The sequence below is a fragment of the Eutrema salsugineum genome, unplaced genomic scaffold (genome assembly GCF_000478725.1).
Source record: "Eutrema salsugineum unplaced genomic scaffold, Eutsalg1_0 scaffold_3, whole genome shotgun sequence".
NCBI classification, from domain to species: domain Eukaryota; kingdom Viridiplantae; phylum Streptophyta; class Magnoliopsida; order Brassicales; family Brassicaceae; genus Eutrema; species Eutrema salsugineum.
Genome location: NW_006256756.1, coordinates 8,254,231 through 8,261,208, shown reverse-complemented (window position 1 = coordinate 8,261,208; position 6,978 = coordinate 8,254,231). Strand labels below are relative to the sequence as shown.

Here is a 6,978-nt window from a genome sequence, read left to right as displayed (position 1 = left end):
GAAGGTGGTGTCTAAAAATGACCTAAATGACAAGTATTTATAGTCTTCAATACTCCATGGTCTCTAGGATTCCGGAATTGAGGCTGAAAAATGACTTTGAGCTTCAGAAATATGGGCTTTAATTCGGAGTTGGCCGGCCACGGTCGGGAATGCTGTGACCGCGGGAAATAGGTGGTTGGCCACGGTCGGGAAGCTTGTGACCGCGGGGAATGGACTGGTGGCCGCAGTCACGTGACTTGCTGGCCGTCTTTAAGTGGCTCCGGGGCTAATGGAATAACTTGAGATCCAACCGTTGGAATGTCTCCAAACCAAGTGCATTTGAAAGCTGGTTGATTCTTCTATAAGTTGTCCAATTTTGAGGGTGATCAGACGGTGAGAAGGTCTTCGTCTCTCCATGAGAGTTCTGATGGTGTGCATTTATCCAAAAGAGTCTTTTTGTTCAAATTTGTGCCTCTTTATCCCAAATTACCTGAAAAGTCTTTTAAAATCCAAAAACATAGAAATCCTTTGAAAACCTTTGAAAATGGAGTAAAAACACTTGTAAAAGACATTAAAGTGATTCATAAAAATGGTCAAATTCCAGTGTTATCAACTCCCCCAGACTTAGTCTTTTGTTTGTCCTCAAACAAAACAAAGGCCAGATCTCGGTGAAAGGTTTGAAAACGCAGGAACTAAACAAAATCTCAGAGACCAAACTTCTAGACCAATATTTATCATTATGCATCAATCGGGAATAACCTAGAGAATTCTCACTAGCAATATGGGCATAACTAGTCCGTTAATCCGTCATGCGGAAATCTATTGCACTAAGATCTAACTTCCAGTCAACTAGCTCTTAACATTCATTAAAAATCTTGGTGGTTCTCATCAAAGAAAATATAAGCAAGTCAATCTAGGCTAGCTGTAAAAAGGGTTATTCTAGGGGTAAGGCTTAAAGTGTCTACGGGTTACCTGAAGATCTGGAGGATGCAGGACATTATGCAAAACCGCAAGAGAGAGTGAAGCTGTTGGCATCCACAGTTTTCAGTCACTTTCTTCTTGCCATAGATTCCTGGTTTTCTTCCTCAGGTTCTCTCCTAACTCCCCCAGACTTAAATTTTTGTAAATCTTTCAAAACCATAGCTCCTTAAACGAATAGTAGTTGCTTCTTGCTCCAAAATTTTCCACAATCTAAGACTCATTAGGCTTTTTGTTTCTCTCTCTCTTTTCATTCATTTTTTTTTTTTTGAAAAGAGAGAACACCTTTAGATATAGAGTCATAGAGAGCATGAAATTACCAATTAAAATCAGTCTTGTAAAGCTTAATAAGGTTTCTGATATTCTTCCTTCCCAATTCCATTCAGTCTTCCTTGTGAGTGACTGAAAACTGCGTCGCTCCTCTTCTCTCCGACGTTTTTGCACATATCTGCTGATATAAACTAAAGAGAGAATGCATGAGAATTGAAAAAAGGGTTTTGGGTTTAAGGTATGGTACCAGATAAAGTTGAACTGTCATCTAGGACGACAAAGAGTGGTAAAAATGAGGGTAAAAGACGTTTAGATGTGTATGTCGATGCCTGCCTAAAATCAATGATGAGAAAATTAGATATCAATATTAAGGTCAAATAAAAGGAGCTAGTATATTCTGTTAGAGAGAATCTCCATGAATAGAAGTCCTCTGGTGGGAGTTCGTAGTGCAAGTACTCTAGCTACCGCCTAGTCTAGTGCTAACCACAAATGAGCTATCATGCATAGTGTAGAAGCGTGCAGGTCTAAATCATCATAGTTTTGTGTCAAACATTCCTGAATAATACTTAAGGTCGAATAGGTTACATATTAAAATTTAAAAAGTGCTTGAAATTTGAAAGCAAAAGCAAGAAAATGATTAGTATGAATAGACATCCTCCCTCAAACTTAAATCACACTGTCCCTAGTGTGAAAAAGTTGGTGAGAAGATGGTGAATAAAAGGGAAAATAAGATAAGATAAAAGAAAAGAAAATGATGATAGAACCGTGATGGCTGTCAAACGACAGTGAAGTGATGACCAATCACTCATCCTCCGATGTGCCTGCTTAGAACTGGTGTTGCTCCTGTAGGAAAGTGACAACGCGCTCAAAGCGTCGTCCTTGTCTCTCAACTCTGCGCTCCAGATCAGAATGTGTGTGTGACGATGTCGATGATGAAGTATGGCCGGTCAAAACAGATGGCTGAAAGTGAGCACGGGCCGCAGCTGCATCGCGTTTTTCCTTGGCCACTATGTATTGGCCGATGGTGAATGGTAGACGAGGCACAGATGGCAGAAACTCATCGGGTTCCCGAGTCCATCGCAGACGTCCTCCGTTACACAATCTCGGGACTGATGCTGAAGGTAAGCAGACTCGGTGCTCCTCGGTGCCAGTGCAATACTTGTAACCAAACCTGTCTGGATTGAAAGCGGCACGAGAGATAGTAGTGATCGCGAGAGAGATAAAGTAGGTCATACCAGACATCGGAAAGTGGATCATCAGATGAGAAATCCAATCCTACAGCCTGTAGTATCGCTGTAATAGCGCTCCCGTAAGCTGGAGTAGCGTCCTCACAACCATGTAAATCATGCTTCACCTTCACCATGTTCTGTGCTATGATCCAGGCAAAGCATGCAAGTCGTGGGTCGTCCATAAATGGCATCTGAATTATAATGAGCTCGGTCTTCAAAACACATCTCATGTTGGCTCTAGAGAAAATCGTATGTGCTAAGAGTTCGTGCACAACTCTCACTGCAGGATGAGTAAAAAGGGCTGACTTGGATCTCCCACTATCATAGACGCCATGACCCATCTCTCTCCACAAGTTAAAATTGGGTTCGTCTTCAAGGTGAATGCCATCAGTGTATGGAAGCTTAAGAGCCTCACAAAGTGCAGAAATGGTGAGCGAGTAAGTTTGTCTGCAGATAGAGAATGACAAGATGCCATCAGATGCTCTAGGGTTCCTCCTCTTCGTGTGGTGGAGTGTAATAGTTGCTAAGAACTCGCGGACTAGCTCGGGATAAGTTGGAAGGTTCAGCTCCATGTAGGATCTCAGCTTAAGTGCATCGATGTACCAGATTACATCTTCTCTGATTCCAAGCATCTCAAGTGTATGATAATCAATGCAAGGCGTAGGTTTGATGTTCAGCTTCTTGAAACGTCTTGCATAGTCCACTCTCGGGTTTATCTCTTTGCCAATGTATCGGATCTGTGGTGGCTCGGGAGTTGCTCGTGTTTCTTTTGAGTTCTGGAGCAGTCTCATCACGTAGTTTCTTCTTCTCGGTCTGCCTTGGTTCAACATGTACTCTCCAAAAGTAACATCATCGGGAATGTCCTCAGAGCTGTCACCAGTACGACGGCTTCTTCTGGATCTGGTTTGTTCCATTTTCCTACAAGTCGAGATGATTCTTGGAAAAAGAGTGAATATGGATGCTGATATTAACAAATTAACGATCAGTTATACTAATCCTAGTATCAAGAGATTAGTTAAAACCATGAGCAAGCATAATTAACATTGAATTGAAGAAATCGAGTAGTTCATGACCAGATTCGGATTTTTTATGTTCTCAACATAGAAATCTTCTAAAAATCGGTTTTAATTAGCAATTTCCATGTCAAATCTATAGGTTACCTAATACTAATCACTAATCACACAAGACTTAATCAAATTCATCAATTTTGCTGTTCCGAATTCGATTTTTATAAAGCATGTAGAATCCAAATTTCAAAAATCTCAATTCTTCTTAAGCTAGGTGTTAAAATCGATTTTCAGATAACCTAGAAGGATAATCTATTGTTCTTAAGCTATTTCCACCATTTTAAACCAAGATTTGGGCTTTTTAAGAAAACCCTAAATTCTAAAATCAATTAAAAATGGCGAGTTTGAACTAAATACCTTGCTGGAAAGAGGGATTTGATGATAGATTTGAAATCAGCTTTGAAAAAAGAGTGAGGTTTGGGCCAAGAATCTCTTAAAAAGGTTAAGAATTGAAAAAGATGTTCTATCACCTAAATCTCCAAGTCTTTTGGAAGAGAAGAGAAAAAGGAGTTTTTGATCCAAAAAGTGCATTTCTTTTCTTTAAAAAGTGTTTTTGTAGAGAAAACGGAAAATTTACAGGAATTCAAAAGTTTACGGGAACTTACCTGTCTTGTTTTGTATGCAATGGGGAATTTAAAACTTATGGAAAATCTTAACGGGCTTTACCGAGAATGCTCCAGGAATCACCGGGAAACACCAGGTAACTTTTGAAAAGCGGCGGAAATCCGAGTTCCCGTCTCAACGACCAACGGCCGCGGTCAGGAGACGCGCAACCGCGGTGGTTATAGGCTCGGCCGCGTTCACATTCATGGTGCCGCGGTCGATGATGCCTTGGCCGCGGGTCAGTTGGTCGCGACCGCGGCCCTTTTTCCTGCGGCCTTCGTCCAACTTTCAGGTTTTTGCCGGGCCGAGCAGCAAAAAACCTATCCTTCTTTCTTGGTTTTTCTAATTTTCTGATTTTTTATGTTTTTGTTTTATAAAATACCTGAAACTTAAAAGAAAAAGAGAACATAAATTGTAAAAAGGAAAAGAAAACTAAAAGAAAGAGTACCTAAATGGGTTGCCTCCCATTAAGCGTTTTTGTTTTAAGTCGTTTAGCTCGACATAGGCATGAAGAATCAGGCTGATTTGAATGGCACTCCACTTTATGTGCCTTTATCACTTCCGGTCGCTGGAGATCTCACTTCTTCTCCTTGAGGAGCCATCTTCTTTCCTTTACTCTTCTTTTGGACCTTAACGTTGTTTAAAACTTTTTTTGTGTTTTCGATCAGCTCCTGAATTTGGTCCTCACTAGTTTCTGTTGCATCCGGTGGAATGATGATCTTGATCTTTGCAACGGCTTCTCCTTTTCTTTCTCTTTTGGCCGGTTTCCTTTGTTTGGAAAATTATCTAGGATAGTCGGATAAAACCTTCTGCGATCTACGTTGAGGAAAACAGCATGCCGGTTTGCGTGATCGATTACTGCTCTTATGGTAGCCAGAAATGGTCTCCCGAAAATGAGTGGCCTCTCCTTGTCTTTATCCATTTCCAGGACTTGAAAATCTGTTGGAACAATCTTGTCTCCTACTAGAACTTGTAGATCATGAATTTCCCCTTCAGTATCTTTTTGAGATGAATCTCCAAAGATAACCTTGACTGTCGATGTCCTTAAGGTTTTTATGCCCAATTTTTTGGCAAATGTCTTTGGCATGATGTTGACATTGGCTCCGGAATCGCACAGACAGTCTGTGAACTTGATTCCTGAAATGAAACATTGGAAAACAAAACGTTCTGAATCGTCGGCTTTTTAAGCCTTTGAAAAAGTGATCGTTGAGGTACCTTGAATGGTGGCTGCTTGGCATCGACATCCTTGTAAAGTGGTACAAAGATTGGGGTTTCTTCATTCTTTCCATCGGTTCTGGCTTCTTCTTCGGGCAGTGTGGTTATGGCATTGCAAAACCTTTTAGGGTTATCCTCAACTCTTCCTGGAAGAGCTCCACTTTGCCTCTTCATATAGTCGGCTGTTTGGGCAACTTGTACGTTTGGTTTTTTACGTTCGAAGATAAAGCTTCAAACTTCCCGTTCAGGTCATTGTACATGCAGTCAACCTTCACGTTCATGTCTTTAGATGCTTTCTCGCTCGTCATAACAAGCTGTTCGATGGACTGTTCAAGTCTACCGATTTGTAAAGCTAGCTGGTTCGTCGTGACTCCTTGCTGTTGTACAAATTGATTGTTAAAACCCGTACCTTGATCGTTATATGGCTGTCGCGGTTGATAAGCTCCTGTCCCTCCAAAGTTTCCACCTTGGAACTTGTTTTGGAAGGATTTTTGCTGTGGTGGAGAGTACTGATCTTGAGGATTCTCCACATTTGGATTGCGGTAAGAGAGATTGTTGTAATTTGCATTCCGGAAGTTGTTATTGAAGCCATTGTTGAAGTGATTTGGATATGGTACTTGTGCTCCTACATAGTTCACCTCTTCTTCTGGAAAGACTTGATTAATGTGATCGATATCACTAGGTCCTTCATCTTCTGCGCCATTGTTGGTCTCATAAGCATGGATTGGGGGATTGTCGCTCTTCAAAAGCTGGCATATCATGTTCTTCAACTCGGTTATCTCCTTGTTGTCTGTTCCGGTTTGCTTCGTCGAGCGATCGTATTCAGGAAAATCATTGCTATTGGCTTGACCCAAATTCTCGATGAGGGCTCTTCCTTGTGCTATCGTCTTTTGTCCAAAATCTCCATTGCTAGCTGTATCAAGAAAAAGTTTGTATTTTGGTTGCAAACCTCGGTAAAAGGTGGTCAGCAGACTTGATCCCGGAAATCCATGGTGAGGGCAATCACGTTCATACTACTTAATACGTTCCCAGGCTTCATAGAAAGGTTCACTCGGTCCTTGCTGAAAGCTTGAGATCTTTGTTCTCAACAAGTTCGACCTTGACTTAGTATAGAAGTGATTTAGGAAAACAGTTTTACACTCTTCCCAATTAGTAATCGATCCTGCAGGCAAAGATTTCAACCAACGGTGAGCTTTATCTGCTAATGAAAAAGGGAACAACTTACACTTTAAATAGTCTGCTGGAACTTGGTTTGTTCTCATCATGCTGCAGATTTCTTCAAAGAGCTCGATATGGTCCATTGGGTGTTCAGAAGAAACTCCATGGAATTGGTTTTCTTTCACCAATGAGATGATTTGAGGCTCGACTTCAAACTCATTTCGGTTCGGAAATGGAACTTGAATTGCAGATCGGTTCTGAAATTTTGAGTAGGTGCATCGAAATCAGCTATGCGATGGTTCCTGGCTTGTCTTCGATGTTGATTTGCTGCTTGAACAGGATGGTCAACGCTTCCATTCTGCTGCATCCCTTGGTGGTCACCATCGGCTGCATTGATAGGTGCATCAAGGTCTTCACGTTCTTCTCTCTCGCAGTTTTGGTGGTTTCTTGGAGGAACCTCATCCTCTTCTCCATCTTGT

General features: G+C 41.3%; 1 non-coding gene across 1 annotated transcript; it reads left to right on the top strand.

Annotated features, from left to right (window-relative positions):
• The first annotated feature begins 6,325 nt into the window (after positions 1-6,325).
• LOC112085844 lies at positions 6,326-6,430 on the top strand. Its single transcript, XR_002899132.1, has one exon. It is a non-coding gene; the product is annotated as a small nucleolar RNA R71 (small nucleolar RNA).
• Positions 6,431-6,978: the final 548 nt, after the last annotated feature.